This window comes from Dermacentor andersoni, chromosome 3, assembly GCF_023375885.2.
Source record: "Dermacentor andersoni chromosome 3, qqDerAnde1_hic_scaffold, whole genome shotgun sequence".
NCBI classification, from domain to species: Eukaryota; Metazoa; Arthropoda; class Arachnida; order Ixodida; family Ixodidae; genus Dermacentor; species Dermacentor andersoni.
In genome coordinates, this window is record NC_092816.1 from 158,374,026 (window position 1) to 158,391,096 (window position 17,071).

General features: G+C 46.3%; 1 long non-coding RNA gene across 1 annotated transcript; it reads left to right on the plus strand.

Annotated features, from left to right (window-relative positions):
* Positions 1-2,933: 2,933 nt before the first annotated feature.
* On the plus strand, positions 2,934-16,050 carry LOC126524065 (uncharacterized). Its single transcript, XR_007597871.3, has 3 exons — positions 2,934-3,007; positions 9,131-9,204; positions 15,800-16,050. It is a non-coding gene; the product is annotated as an uncharacterized lncRNA (long non-coding RNA).
* The last annotated feature ends 1,021 nt before the right edge of the window (positions 16,051-17,071 follow it).

The following is a 17,071-nucleotide window of genomic DNA, read 5'->3' on the forward strand; positions in this document are numbered from 1 at the left end:
ATGCTTCTTATGTTTTATAGCTGCCTACAAAAAAGGAAACATCTAACATAAATGTTTGAATGTGGTTTACTAGCATAAGCAGCGCTGTTTCGGCGTGGACTTAGCTCGCAACGATGCTCATCGCGCTAAGGTGTATTTTCCACAATGACGCGACATGGCCATTCACTCTGATCACCCTTTATCAAGCGCCTTCGAAATCCGGCGCAGCTCTCTGACCGCAGCGCACAGGGAGAACGACAGAGGGACCAAGACAAATCATAGCGCTTCGGGAAAAAGACTCTGGGCCTTCCCTGATATCCCCGCAATCGACGTGGTATACATGGCGTACCCTCGCATGGGCAGTGATGGCAGTGAGAATAGTCCCGCGAGGCCTCCAGTCAGGCCTCTGGGGTGACCAGGTGATTTCATAACCCTGCGTTACATTAGGTGCAAACTGCCAGACATCGTAGGTGCGTACACGGTGGACTGCAATAAGACCATGCACGATTCGGAGGCCTTTGCTCAGGCATTCCACTGTCCTCTCGGATGGCAGAAGATTGCAAAACGGAAGCGCAAATTTTGCCGTTGATAATTCGATGCGCAAGTCAGTAGTGCCTTATTAGTGCTCATGCACGTGGTTTGACGTCCGAGAACAATATGAATAAGCGCGGATACCGACACAAGAAAACGAAGACTAAAATTCCAAGCTGTGCTCGAGTGCTTTAAGCAAGAGCACCGACGCAGAACTGTTTCAAATTGCGACTCTTGCGTTTTTTTGAACACTGCTGCTGCTTGTAGGCAACGTCCATTGTGACCACATTGCTTGTTCTCTTTATGCGCCGCTATTGGACTACTTTCTTTCCTCTAAGTCCACGCCACATTCTTGCTCCGCATTGAAACGGGCTGCATTACTCCTTGATAAGGATACGCCTCTTGGTAAATGATCGATGCTTTCTTCGAAACTTACTGCCGCCGGACACACTTTCATCTTTTGTTGGTTCGAACAACCAAGCTAATTGATTCTATGTTCATTTTGAACGTTGCTTTTTCTCTCGTTTAAATGTGAACATGCATTGTGACGTCTAATGTGTTCTCCATAAAACATGGCTGGTGCTTGTTTCTCCGAGACACCCTTGGGCAAGACGTTTTTCCCTACTGGCCCTAATACATAGGATTGTCGTCACACACACACATACAAACAAAAAGCCAGTAAGAGCATGCCTGCCTCACTGTTCCTAATAAAGATCACCTAGTCAGCCATCTGTTGCATCCAACGCTCACAACTTCAAACAAGCCACACGAACTCCTATATTGCTTCTTCAGAGGTTTCTAACGCCAGAGAGTGCAAACCAATATAACCAGCGCACAGAAACCCTCATATTTGCAACTGCTTTCCATTTATATTCCTTATATTCCTAATGGCTTTAGACAAATCCTGTAGCTCTACATTCGCAAGATTGAAGCACTGCCCGTTTCTACACAAAACATACCTGGTGCCCTGTCTGGGCACGCTTCCACTCACTTGGTGAGCAAGATAACTGTTAAGGACATGTGCATTTGTTTATCTTTCTCCGGTGACCTGTTTTTACGGGCTAACAAATTTTATCGCTCAGTGCAGGGCGTGCCTGCATATATCGGAAGTTTCTTTTTCACTAATGTTATTGATAGTTCTATCTGCTGTCTGTTGACACCGAACCTTGCGAACCTTGCTTTATTGTAAAATAATTTCTGGGAGGCATGCAGGCACCAGCGACTACGCTTGAACCTTAGCGAGTCATGTAAAAGCAGACGCCAAATGACCCACAGAGCAGATTTTCGATGATCGCCGACTGTGCTCGCCGCTATCCTTGTGCTTTGAGTGTAACATGTTTGTCTGGGCCCAGTTTCGTCCAATAAAGAGTTAGTTTCGGTATTCACAGATTTTTCTACTGTGTATTTAGAGCGCAGCTCCTAGGCGCCCGTTTCTGCGGTGAGCGTCGGTGGGATTTCACCGCGCAACCGAGCGAACACGGAGGACAGCGTCAGATGAAAGAGCGCGCGAGAAGAAACGTGGACGGGGAGCGGAAGAGAGGCGGCGTTTGCATGCGCTGAGTTGCCACCACGGCGTCTACAGCCCCGTGGATGGTCTTGTCTGCGCTTTCTAGGGGGCGGGGCAGGGTGGCGTGTGGTGGGGGAGCTTACTACGCTCGTCCGCGGCGTCAGCTGCTGAGGTCAGTCCATGGCACCAGCGTGCGCGATGGTAATCACTGCTCCGACAAAGGGAGATGGCGAGTGGCTACGAGTAAAGCTCGATGTAGTGCTCCCTAGGATGTCGTCCCCGCTGACATTGGTAGGGCTGATAGCACGATTTCACCGCAATCAATACCGCTCTCGTCATTGGTGGGAGAGAATCGTGCAAAGAGAAGCGCAGTGTCGCGCAAGGCGGGCTGTGCAGCGACGATGGTTACGATAGGGCGTCAAAGTAGCGCGCGGCTTATGTATCAAAGAAATTCCTGCATGGCGGCTGCTGTGAATCGCGCCTACACGTCACCCACCAGCTGCTCCTCGCGACCGTACCCCCTCAGCGAGGCAGTCGTGGCACACATCGGTCCATTAGCGATGTGCAGCATATTTTGCGCGCCAGACACGCTAGTCGCAGCGTTCTCTTCCATATATAAACTGTGTGCCGATATAAACATATTGCAAAATAGCGACTCTCGGAATGAGAACACGTACAGAGCTGCGCTCAAATTTAGCATCACAGAATATCGTAATCGTCGGTTAATTTTTTTTCACCATCACTAGAACGTGACAATATCACAATGTATACTGCAGACCTGGAATGTTCCTATTACTCTTTTATAGCGGTCACAGACGCTCTCAGTGGATGCTTTGACACATAGAATACGTGCTGTAGACCAGCTGCGCGAGCAAGCGGATAACACGTGGCATCGAGTTTAAAATAGGATCTCGCCGCAGCAGGCACATACTTGGCGGTCGCCCAGAACTGCGCGCAGATCGACGCCGTGTCTAGTGCTGTTTTTAAACGGTGAGATTTTCGCGTGTTAGAATTCTTAGGGCAATTCACGGATTTTCCGGGGTTAACTATCTATCTGTCTAGTATATTTCTAAGAATATTTGTTTGTATCTAACCATTTTCCTGCCTACATGAGTCAATTGGTAGTTCATAATAGAATGAGTAGCAGAACAGGCTGCTGTGCTGAGAACAGTGTTCCAACCCAAGAATGGTGCCTACTGAGGTGGCTGTTTTACGGTGATATGTACATATGGCGCCGCTTTTCAACTAATCTTTTTAACGCCTTGATCGGTCAATATAGACGTGGAACTGGCTATTACTGCTCTCCAGAGAAACCTTTTGAAGCGGACAAGGAGCGGTGGTTATGTGCCCCTATCTCTGTGCTGCTGTAGAAGTAACCTCTGGTGTAGCAACTTTGGTCCCTGAGAACGTACCGATATGTTTGTGCCGCAGTAAAATGACCTAAAATCGTTTATATTTATCCGATGCGGACCGGCATCAAACTCGCCTCACAACGATTCTGCAGGAAGAACCTGACGCTTCAGGAGGCTGCGCCAAAATTCCACTGAATTTATGCCACTTTTCACTGCACGTTTTTCATGCCCAAGCTTTAGCGAGCATATGCCGTTCTTCAATTAACCACTCACCAGCTTGGGTTGCGGTGTATGGGCCACTGGGCGTGCAGAAAGCGAGGGACGGCTATAAGTGTTTGCAGTAAGCGGTGCGCATCGGAGTACACGTGCGCGTTTATTGACAGCGCCAATAGACGGCGCAGCGTGTCCAGAAAGAAGAGCGAGAAAGGATCCCGGGCTGTCACATGACGCCTTTGACAGCCTTGGCATCCATCAGCGCGCCATGCATTTCGGTAGCCATGCGCACGCTTCGTGGCGCCGCCGCTAGATGGCGCCGAGTCTTCTTAGGGCACGCGAAAGATGAGTGCCGCAGCAGTACTCATCTCATATATAACTCGTTTCGACGTGGAAATAGGTTGTGCCGCTATATTGATTCAGTGCTGAGTGCATTAATACCGTCGACAGTCATCGTTAGCAGAGTTAGCATTCATAGGGCACTTCACGCACTTTTTGGGGGCTATGTAGGATGTTTAACGCTTTTTATCTATGTATGTACATATTTGACCATATTCCACCTACTTGGATCACTGGTTGTTCCTGCTTGAATGTGTAGAGCACCGAGCTGCTGTCCTTAGGTAACAGGGTTGTAATTAACTATCGGACGAACTTCGGTCACTGAGTCTGTGGAAATGTGTACTTACGTGCAACGCGTCAACGAACCCCTTGATGAAAATAAACGGCGCATCAATTACGCAGGCCGTACGTAAAGAATGTTTACACAAGCGGTGACTCACATCTTGATATTTATTGAAAACGAAGCCACATATACGTAGCAAAATCATCGTAGTTCAAGTATAATTAAGATTAAAAAGTGAAGAGCAGTAACAGAAACTCTTCCGCTTGCGCACGCCCAACCATAAAAAAATTATAGGGTTTTACGTGCCAAAACCACTCCCTGATTATGAGGCACGCCGTAGTGGCGGAGTCCAGAAATTTGGACCACCTGGGGTCGTTTAACCTGAACCTAAATCTAAGTACACGTGTGCTTTCGCATTTCGCCATCATCGATGTGCCACACGGTTCCGCGTGCACAAACAGTCAACGCGTTTGCGACTTGTACAATTTACTGTATTTCATTCTCTGTTAATGCGATGCGTTGATGGCTCATCTATCTGTCCTGTGTTTTCTGAATGTGGTAATCGTCAATAATCAATCGGGTTACACTGTCTTTGTGTCTTACGATCACCTTAGTCTTACTGAAGTTCGGTATACACCCGAAAACTGCAGTGCAGTTTACAATGAGTTGGTTCGTTACTCTTTCTTTCATTTTCGCGTTCTTTTAAGCTGACATGTATATGCCTTTACGATTGATCTACCTACTGCCAACCACACTATCAGGCGAGCTCATATACCAAGATACCCGCCGTGGTTGATTAGTGGCAAGGATGTTGGGCGGCTAAGCACGAGGTCGCGGGATGGAATCCCCGCCGCGGCGGCTGCTTTTCGATGGGGGCGAAATGCGAAAACACCCGTGTACTTATATTTAGGTGCACGTTAAAAAACCCCAGGCGGTGTAAATTTCTGGAGCTCCCCACTACGGGGTGCCTCATAATCAAAAGGTGGTCTTGGCACGTAAAACCCCATAATTTAATTTTTTTTTGAGCTCATATACAATGCCCCTTCACTCTATTCACTCTGACTTGTGCTTGACATTGCACGCTCTTTTATTAGGAGCCTCCTCAACCTTCCCTCGAGAACGTGGGCAGATGCTTGATAACATGCGCGAAAAGCGCTACGCCGACGCCACATCCCGAGCCGATATTCTTTAAAGCGAGCGACATTTAAGCGGCGTTTTCTGCACCACTCAAGTTATCTAGCATCTTCCCAGGTGTTCGAGACAAAATTGAGAGTGCCCTTAGCAAAGAGCCTGCAATGTCAAACACAAGTCACAGTCAGTAGAATATAAGAACGGCATTGTATACAAGCTCCGCTTTTCGTGTGAACGGTGGTACGTAGGTCAATAAGAAAGAGATATAAATATCAGAAGAAAGTGACAGAAAAATAGAAGAAAGAATAACGAACCGACTCACCTTAACTAAGACTGTCCTGCATGCGGCTGTATGCCGCGTGTAACTTAGACAAACATTATCGCAAGACATAAACGTAGTGTATCCCGCATGATTAATGAAGCTTACCAGATTCAAAACGAACAAAACAGGTGCATCGGTCATCCATCAATTGCATTGACCGAACATGAAGTGCAGTACCATGACAAGAGAGAGAGAGGAATACAGGAAGACAGGGATGTTAAGCAGTAAATAGTCTGGTTGGCTACCCTACGCTGGGGAATGGGAGAAGGGGAAGAGAGAGAAGGGCGAGAGAAGGTGTAGATACGTGTACGGAAAACACTTGAGTGAAAGCCGCTCGCTCAAACCAGAAGTTCTCATCAAACACAAAAATGCCTTCACTGCCTTCTGAGCCGATGATCGGTTGGTACGGTGCTCTAGTATTGTCTGTTCACTCAGAGGACGATCATCCAATTTCCTCAATGTGTCGGACAAAGATTGCTTTTGTGCTTGAAATTAAGGACAATGGCACAATAAGTGCTCAATGTTCTTCTTGCATCCGCAAACATCACATGCAGGTCTATCAGCCATTCCAATTAGTGCTGAGTAGGCATTCGTGAAGGCAACTCCAAGCTATAGCCGACACAGAAGAGACGCTTCATGTCGGAGCAGACCGGCTGGAGGTCTGAGTTGAAGTGACGGGTTTAGTCTGTGCAGTCTTGTGCGCCTTGTATGTACGGTATTCCACTCTGCTAAGGATCGTGCGTGCTAGGATGCCAAGTTGTCTGGCGGCGTCGATCCTTGAGAGAGGAATTGAGACGCAGCACTCTTCTTGGTTTGACGTCCGAGCTGCCTTATCGGCGTCATAATTTCCAATAATACCGCAATGACCTGGTAACCACTGAAAAGAGATACCATGGCTTTTTTCTCTTAAGTGATGGACAAGTTCCGCGACTTCGCACGTGAGGTGATCGTGAGTTCCATGTCGGAGAAACGACTGCACACATTGCAAGGCCGGTCTTGAATCGCAGAAGACTGCCAATTTTCTCGAACTTTCAGCATTTATCCCTTGAAGCGCGTCGCGGAGAGTTGCGAGCTCTGCAGCTGTAGACGTAGTGACATGGGAAGTCTTGAACCGCTTGGTTGTTCTCATTGCTGGTATAACTACAGCGCCACCGGAACTGGTTGATGTAGCTGATCTATCAGTGTAGACGTGTGCGCAGTCAGTGTATTTCTCGTACAAGAGAAGTAATGTTAGTTGCTTGTGCGCTAATGATAGGTATCATGACAAAATGCAACATAGTTCATAGTATGTGCAGGCGGAACAGTGTGGAATGCGCAAAATGAATATTTTCTGTTGTTGTGCTTGAGAGGTTAATATTATTTTAATTATTGCACTGTGATAATTTTTCCGTGTTCATGTGGTCCAGTGGTGAGTCAGCGCTTGTCTACCTTGCTTTCGTATGGTTTGCGTAAATGTTTCGCTGTTTAATTTCGTCATGTTTGTGTATGAACTAGCCGGAATGCGGGCACTTATGAAACTCTGACACACACATGGATCACCATAGACGGGGACTGGGTAGGTGCCCCTGTTCGAAATTCTTGACGCCGACTTGGAGCATTAGGTATGCGCCAAACGGTCTTTGCTGTACTCCAGTAGACCTCTTTGACGCCAACCTAGGTCGCTGGGTATGTTCTGGTAGCTATATGCCGCACTTCATTTACGAACAAAATTGCTTAATTTTCTATGATGCTGAGCGGAATCAAAACGACGTCACAAGAGTTCCTACAGGACAGCAACCCGACGCATTACAAAGCTGCTCAACAAATGCACTGGGTGTCTGCACTTTTCTTTGAACGCCTTTGACGTCAATGCTTTAGAAAGATGCGCCTTGATTGAATTAGATATGTACCACTCTTCAAAGAACCTCTGGTCAACTTGGTTCACTGAGTAGGTTCCACACAGTGTGCGATAGCCAAGGAGCAATTTTCAGCGTTTCCCAACGCCGGCGTGCCTGATTTCTCGGCAGCACCGCTAGGCGGCGCAGCGTGACTGAATCAGTGGCTATAGAGGAGCTCGGCGGTCGCATGATGTGCTTCCCGATGTTCGCACAAACCGGCGCGCAATGCATTTCGGTGGCCACGCGCAAGCTTAGCGGCGGCGGCGCTAGATGGCGCCGAGCGTTTTTAGGGAAGCGCGAAAGAGCAGCCATGCTGCAGTATACGCCTCATATATAAACCGTTCCGACGGCATGTCTCTCTATATTTCAATGCTAACGTACTGCCGTCGACAGTCATTGTGAGATGTGCACGGCCGCAATATTTTTTCATAAGCGCACTAGTTTATAGTAACGCACACGTGTCAGCAAATGTTTAAGCAATGACTTAGCAAAGGGTTTAGTAAAGTGAAATCTTTGTAATTTGCAACTATCCCAGTCTCTCATAGCCACATTTAGCCTTTTTTTTTCAAGATAAACGTAACTGATTCTGCCGTGCAATTGACCATCCCTGGCCCTTGCGCTAATAAATCCCATATATCATCGTCGTCTGATTCTTTAACCGAGCAGTGGCATAAAAGACGCAGCAAGCGGAATATGAATATTTGCAATTTCTGGAATTTATTTCGTTGATGTACGCAAGCGCACTTTGGTGCTAAGAAAGCACACAAGTTAATAATAAGCTGTCAATGGCTGCTGAAACGGAGTCTAGCCGGAAAGATTTCAGCCGTACTTAGTGGCGAGTGTGTAGCTAACGCCAAAGGTATCAAACGAGTATTATTCTCAGGGGATTCGTTTGTGCCATGCACCATCAAATTTGTGATTTTCGGATTTTGGTATGCGACACTGATAGTTCTAGGGCCCACGGCCGTTAAATGGAAACAGCTCTACTGCGTATTGATGGAGTTGCTTAAGTGCCCTTATGGCCAGCGCAGCCTGAAATGCACGTTAGAGTAAGAACAAGAAGTCATTTGCCGGTAAGTATTATTTCGTTTCAGGAACTTGCACAATACATGTAATTGTACCTTAAAAATAGTGCCTGCTTGAGTGGCTGAGGAGCTCGCAACGGCGTCTGCAGTCAATGCTGGGGTGTCATTCTGAAGAAGCCGCTGATACCACTGCCTTCAAAAGGGCGATTTTACCAAGCCATGTCAGCAATTACGCCTTTACAGGCTGTATTTGAAGAGACATTAAAAAACTGCTGTTTATACGCTCATCCATGTCCTTATTCGTAATGCCTTTTTTAGAAATCAACTTCAGATTTCAGTTCCACCAGGCTAAATCAAGGTAGACCTGCTTGACCTATCTCTTCGTGGACGTCTGTCTATACATTAGTATTGGTTGTCTCCACCTAAGCGTTCCAAAATTGTCATATTGACACACACTTGTAAAGGCGATTTTCTTTAATATGAGCGATGAAGGTAGCACTGTTCGTGAGGCTTTTGGTTTGAGTAGAACAATATTGCTCAGAGTGATTCAAAACCATTTCCCTTGTTTCAGTGACTCAACGTAACCTATCATGAAGCTGAAAGCCATTCTGCTTGCCGTGGCTGTTGCCATCCTATGGACGTCAGGTAATCAAGCCTGGCGGGCAAATATAGTATCTTTTAGTAAATACTACTGCTTGAAAAACTATGTTCGGTGTTACAGTTGTATCGGAAATAAGAGGAAAGTGCCGCCAGTACATGCCAGTTTGGACACGAGTTTCGACAAGTGCACTTGTCTTTTTCAAGGTGACGTATGCTTTCGTCGCCGCAGTATATATAGGTGGGGTTCTTCCAAAGGGGAGAGGGTGTAAGGTGAGAGGGTGCGGCAACGAGGGAAGGTGTGTTGGCGTGTCGAATTGAGAGTAAAGAAATGCTGTGCACAAGGCCAAGGCCACCCCCCCCCCCCCCCCGCACCCCGCGCCTCGGTCTGTCAATGCACGCGTGTTAGCCGTCGTGTCAACAGCGTCTGACACGCAGGCTGAAAAGAAAGAAAAAGAGGAAGAAAGGAAAGGAAAAAAAAAGGGGGAGGATATGCCGAAAAATCGAACTAAGTATTGCCTATGGCTTGAAATTTAGCATAGCGAATAGATTCTAAAGCTCCCTTTGAAACGTTTATGCCTATTCTTTGCAATGTCTTGAACTTATGGATAAGGTATGATTCTCTGTATTTTATTTCTCGTCGAGAGCAGAAATTCGATTGTAAGATGTAGAGCTTAAGTTCATCAAAGTTATGACCTGGTTGGTTGAAATGCTCGGCGATGGCTTTGGGAAGCTCTTTAGCTGTGTCCGCGCGATGTCCGTTTAATTTGACGTTCATTGACTGCCCTGTTTCACCGCTAATTGTTTTTTACAGAAGGAACATTCAAGCATATAAATCACATCCGAACTTGTACATGTGAAGCTAGATTTGACTTCATGTGTATAACTATTTGCGGTGCTTTTAATTTTAATGTCACTTTGAAGGTGCCTGCAGGTTTTGCACCTGGGGCGACAACATGCTTTTATTACGGGGAAAGGCTGTTGGCTGACTTTTGCGCGCACTAACATGTCTTTAAAGTTCCTGTTTCGGCGATAGGTAACCTTAGGTACATCCGGGAACGCTTTTCTGAGACGCTCGTTACTTGATAATATTGGGTGGTATTTTCTTATAGGATGTTGTCTATGCTTGGGAGTGCGTTAGAATATTTTGTTATAAAGGCCGGCGGTCTATCAGATTCTAGTGTGCGCTCTTTCTTCGCCAGTTCCAACTGTCTCTGCAATTTTGACGCGGCATCATAAGCTCTTACGAGAGCAACTTGGGGATAGTTCCTTTCTGCTAGCGTTGTTTTAAGGTAATTTAAGTGGTGGATAGAATCGTGGTCTTCGCTGCAGGTTCTTCTTATTTGTTTCGCTTGTCCGACAAAAATTCCTTGCTTGCAATGTCGCGGATGATGCCGGTTGTAGTCCAAATATTGCTGGCTATCTGTAAGCTTCCGGTAAAGTGAAAACAGGACAATCAATTAACGTCAGATTAAACAGACATCGCGCGGACACAGCTAAAGAGCGTCCCAAAGCCGTCGCCGAGCATTTCAACCAACCAGGTCATGACTTTGATGAACTTAAACTCTACATCTTACAATCCAATTTCCGCTCTGAAGGAGAAAGAAAATAGAGAGAATCGTACCTTATCCATAAGTTCAAGACATTGCAACAAGAGGCATAAACGTGTCAAAGGGAGCTTTAGAATCTATTCGCTATGCTAAATTTCAAGCTATAGGCAACTACACTTAGTTTGATTTCATGGCGTATCCCCCCCCTTTTTTTTTCCTTTCCTTTCTTCCTTCTCTTTATTTTTTGCAACCGGCGTGTCAGATGCGGTTGACACGCCGGCTAACATGCGTGCGTTGACAGACCAGGGGGGGGAGGTGGCCTTGGCCTTGTGCACAGCATTCCCTTACTCTCAATTCGACACGCTAACACACCTTCCCTTGTTGCCGCATCCTCTCACCTTACACCCTCTCCCGTTTTGAAGAACCCCGATATATATACTGTGGCGACGAAAGCATACGTCGCCTTGAAGAAGACAAGTCCACTTGTCGAAACGTTGTCTTCTGCTTTCACCTTGTTCTCGTTTTGCTCATCGTCTTGAATTTCCATCTCCCGCACTCCTCTTGTTTTCCGTTTATATTGTCAAGTAACTTAAATATGCCACCGGGTGTCATGATCAGTTCCGACATAGGTTCGAACTCATTATCGGGAATACGCGATAATTCATTGACAAGGAGTTGTGAAAGAAGTTTGGAAATAAAGATTGAAGCAAGAAGCTTTTTCGAAGTCATCAGTAAGGAGTACACTGCCGTTTTTTCTAAGCTTGGGATGCCAGCTGATTTGTTGCTAATTGTTTTTAAACACTTCCATATTTCTTTCGGGTTGTTTGGTAACTTCGGGCCCAATGCTAAGAAGTATTTTTCCTTAGCAACTCTGTCCTTTTACTTTTATATCTTTTCCAAGGGACTTTACCATTACAAATGCAGAAGGGTTACGCTGCTTTCTATAAGCATTCAGAAGACGATGTCTCTTATTAAACAAACGCTTGACCTCCCGAGTAAGCCAAGGCTTATCACTAGGTTTTTTTTGCAGACAGATGTTTACATGGAACATGTGTATGAACGAACTGCTTTAGTGTAGAGGACAATGTATCCCATAGCGTATTGCAATCTGCGGACTGAGCTAAGTGACTGAATTCCTGCAGGAATATGGCAAGATCATTAAATAATAAAACGTAATTGCCTTTCTAAAAACATATACCTGCGATGGTTCCTCATGTGCACATGAGAAGGGGACGATCTGAACATGCCCCACAATGCAGTCATGGTCACTAATACCGGGAATTACGGCGTTATCAGACACAAGTAATGGCTCGTTTGAAAAAAGCAGATCTAAGACAGAAGAGCTATTCGGACCACACCTAGTAGGTTGAGTAACAAACTCATGAATATCATTAGTAACAATTGGCTCGCGGAATGCTATAGACAGGGCGGAAGAATTAACAAGGACAGGCTCATTGTGAACCCACATCACGTCAGGCATATTGAAATCACCGCCAATAAGATAGACATTGTTTATTGTAGAAAGACACTTGGAGAGGGCTGAGAAGTCTCAGGTGATGTGGAACCGGGGGAACTGTAAAAGGTGCGAACTGTCAGCGACTGCCCAGTCTGAAATCGGATATTGCACCAAGAAGACCCCGGACAATCAGTTGGGACTAACAGGGGAGACGAATACAAGCACGAGTCAACAAGTAGAAAGACTCCACCGCCATGCGCATTGCGATCGGAATGGTAGACGTGAAAACCAGGCGGAAAAACTTAGGAACTACCAACGGATTCGTCCAGCCAAAACTCCGTACGCATAATCGCGTGAGGTTTGACTAAAGAAGTCAGAGTAGCAAATTCATCAGTTTAGTTTTTTACGCTTCTGCAGTCCACGACTAAAATGGTAAGCTCTGAAATTGTATGATCGGAACGTCCCGTGCGCACACATTGCTTTGAGGACTGATTGTTCGGGCATCGCCCCTTCTGCTACTTTTTCAATTCAGCAACAATATCCTGAGTACCATCATAAACGTAGCACTTCTTATCAATGAGTAGCTTATGGTATTGAAGTTTGAACGAGCAATTCAATGTTTTTGCATGACTTACAAGTTAAGAGCGCACAAGCCTGACGTCAGGGCTGAAATCCTCACGGATCGCAAAGTTAGTACCCTTAAGCCTGATACCACGAGACAGGATACATTTCTTATCCTTGAGGTTAACAAACCTATCAATGACAGGTCTCTTTTGCTTTCGTGAGATTTGCCAAGCTGGTGAGCACGCTCTATACTTTCCGGAGTAATGACTTCATCCAGTTGCGTTTGGAAGAAAGACGGTACTTCTTCCTCCGATGCAGACCGTGTCTCATCGGCTGAATCATCCAGGCCAAAAATAATGAGGTAGTTTCTGCTGGATCTGTTGCTCTCGTTATCAAAAGACGCCTAAGCTTCATCATATCATGACGAAGAGCGTCAAGAGCGCACGGAGCTGAGGCTGCATTGTGCATATCAATCTGTTTGAGAGAACGCATAATAGTTTCCAGAAGATTCACCCGGCTAACAAGGGCTTGCACTAATGTGTTTAGTACATTTTGCTGCTCTTTAACAATTTGTATTTCCTGATGAAACATCGCCTGGTTAATTTCCAAGCCTTTAACAACTTCAAAAGATTCAGCGATTTTGGCAATGTCAGAACCTGTAGGTGCTACATTGTTTCTGGGCCAGAGTTACTCTCGATATCTCCAGAGAGCATTAACAGAACACTCGATACATCAACAGCAGAAACCAACCCTACAATGCACTTTCGCAAAACATATAGCTAGTTTGTGGGGCACGACACCGCTACTATACAACGATTAGAACTACGATAACATTTAGCAGGTTGTAAGTAACTGACCTGTGCATAGAACGGGTGTGAGAACATAGCCAAAGCGATGTCGTGCCCCTAACGATCAGCTGACAAGTGCTGCTTATATATCGGCCCCTCGGATTGCGTGACGCTGGAAGGCTTTGGTTGCCAGGTAAGATCAGATGTCCCAGTCAATGTTGGATGCTGTCAAGAAATTGGCTCCCAAAAAGTTACGAAGTCAATTAAAATAATTTGGGGGTCAGAGAACGCGTCACGAACTTGTTCCATTAAGATTCAGTACACGCGAAACTGCGGGACACAGCCGAGCTGCTTTTCCCTAACTGCTTCACAACCTCACGTGCGCCGAGCATGCCTCAAGAGTATCCCTATGAGTAACGAAATTAGTTACCTTAATGTTCGGGGTCAGAAAAAGGGCCAAACCTTGCCCGGCAAGATTCAGTACACGCGGAACTGCGTCACACAGCCGAGCTGCTTTTCCCCAACTGCGTCACAAAGCCGGGCGCGTTGAGCGGGCCAAAAAGCTACCGAAATAAGTTATAATAATGTTGGGAGTCTGCCACTATGAGTCATTAACTAAGATTAATTACGCCAGGACGGCCAAGCTGTTTTTCGTTTACTGCGTCACAAGTCTGGGTTCCGTGCCGTTAAATCCAAAACTGCTTCAAATGCGTCGCAGACTGCCAAACAAACTTTCGCACCTTGCCGTAGTCCAATAGTGCAGTTTTGCCATGTCGAAGTGCAGAAGAAATGAAATAATACGCCGGGAGCCCAACAAACACGCTACAACTGAAAGAGACGGGTCGCCGAGCAGGTGAGCTTCACATGCGGAGCCGGCCTCGCTCGCTTCGGTGGCATGTCTGGCGAAGGAGGCATGCATATGGCGCGTCTGGCGTGCCGCAAGGTTGTTGCTAGGTGATGCAAGAAAAATAAGTCGCCAACTATAAGTGCATTTATAGGCATAGTTTTAGCGGAAAAGACTAAAAAAACTAAACCTCTGTATGTTCACTTTACATTATTTTTTTTTACAATGCTCGCGTCAACTAACGGATGGGATTGACACTAAGCGTGACGTGTTTCCTATTGCCAGTTTTCACCCAATGTCTCCTCTTGTTGAATTTATTTCTCTATGGTGTCTATTGAAAGCGCGGCGCCTTAAATAGGCTCAGCGTCGCTATCACAGTGCCCCCTGAGGGCGAGTAAGTTGCGGTCTCGAAACCGTAATCCGGATGTAAGAGTTATGTCACAATTGTGCGAACTTCACCTGATGGCAGATCTAAAGCGGGCAAAACTGAAATATTATGCATGCTTCTTAACTGCACCACTAATATGTAAGTAGAACTTTTGAGAAACTCATGCAAACATTGCCATAAATTCAAGTTAGATATACATTACTACTTTAAATTTATCTGATGTGCTTGGGTTAACGGATCTGATATAGAACTGCTATATCTGTTTTTGGTGCAGTGTTACAGATTTTTAAACTTCGCGTTTCTTCCTGTTTTCAAACTTACTAATTTCGGAATTTTTTAGAAAAAAGTTGAGGCCCTACACAAAAATTTCGCTTCCAACTGTCACAGAATTTAACTTCTCCCAGAAGCAACAAATCTCAATAAAATGGCCCGTGGGTGATCCCTGAAGATAATTTCGCCGGTTTACAGGTGGCAGCGGAGCTGGGTCCAAGCTTATGATTCCTCCTAATGCAGCATTTTTTAGTCGGTGCGCTGCTTGCTTCCGCTTGATGTTTGGCATAATTTTACCTTTCACGTCATCGAATCATTCATCTTATGTGATCCCGTTTTCTCAGGAAAATGTTTACTGCTGTTTATTCACTTATGTAAGTACAGGAAAATAAGCCAGGCGAATTTCAGGCCAAATCTTACCAACTTAAACATAAACCAGTAAACTAAACATTTATAAGCGTCCAGCAACATCTGAGACATCGCTACGAAGGACCGTTTACAAACAGAGAAAGAAAGTAACTCTAGCCAACATGGGTAAAACATAGACGTGTCTTCTTTTTCTGATCGAGTGGCTACTTCTACACTTACGCATGAATGTTGAGTGTGCCGTTGAACTCAGAAATTTCTGCAACAGTGTACCTTTGTAAATTCCGAAAAGGCCAGCCTTTCAGAGGCGCTCAAAGCTAACAGAGGCAAGAGAACGGGTCGTCCTAAAGCTGGCTCGCTGTCTGGGTATATACCGAATGCGGTATTTACATTATTATTATTTACGTGTATTTGCAGCAAGTGCAGCCGGGTCGGTGGAATCGGTGAAGGAGCCGCAAGCAAGAGCAGGTTCAGAAGACGCTGCCAACTCAGGTGGAGTGCCGCCTCTGCGCCTTGAAGGAAGAATTGCTGAAGTTTGTGTTTTCCAGATATGTGGGTAGTCATCAGCGGGGACCCCATAACACTGGCCCCAGAAAAGCGGTGCTCGTGGCGTGTTCCCTGACAATGCTTGATAAATGAGGAAAATAAAGCGTTTTATGGAAGACATAGTCTGCTGCATACACTGAATACCTGATCAATACGTTATATCATGTGGAATAATTTGGTCTGTAAAGTATTTTAGTGGAACGACGCCACCTGTCGCATTAACATAATTTAGCATTTTTCAAAAAATTACAGTAGAACGAATTTGACTCTGACCGTCGACGGTAATCTGGTATAGAATCAATATAGCGGTACAACGTATTTCCACTGTCGAACTGAGTTACGTATGATTTGTGCACTGCAGTGGCATTGCTCTCTAGCGCTTCTCTGAGAACCGTCGGTCCGATGTAGCGCCGCCGCCGCGAAGCCTGCGCATGGTCTCCGAAATGCCTGCTGCACCAGTGCGTGCAAGCACTCTGAAACGCGTCACGCGTCAAGCAGACTTCTCTGGCGCACTTTCTATACGCGTCATAAACTGTGCTTCGGTCTGGACGACGGACCCCGAGCAAGTTGCCGTTGCACACGCTATGCAAGACGGTCGGGAAGACACGGTGTACAGCAATTCGAAAGCGGCCGTCAGTGCATTCCAGAAAGGCCGGGCAGCCCGGCAGGTAGGTCAAAGTGTCAAAGGTGCCAAACACGGCGACAGCTCCACACACTCCATCCTTTGGTTCCCTGCCCACGTCGGGGCGATCGAGGGGGTTCCTCTGAACCATAACGAGTCTGCCCACGGCGCTGTGCGTGGCTTTACCGCCCGCGCTGCCTTCGGATCGGGTCCCCGGACACAGAGACGCTCCTATCACGCACAATGAAATTACTAAATTATTTTACTTAGAGAGAAGGGTTTTTCAGCCTCCTCATTCTATGCTAAAGAGGCCACAGGCCGTCGCGCTCAGACCCCTGCGAAACTAACTCCTACCTAAATCCGGCGTCCTTTAACAGCGCATATCCTGACATTTATGCGAATGGTTCTCACGCGGCCTGAGGTGAGGCTGCTACTTTAACTCACATGCTCTGGGAGTGCAGGTGGTTGGGCCCGAAGTTCACCAAGGAAGAGTGGGACGCACTCCTGGCTCCTGCGAAGTC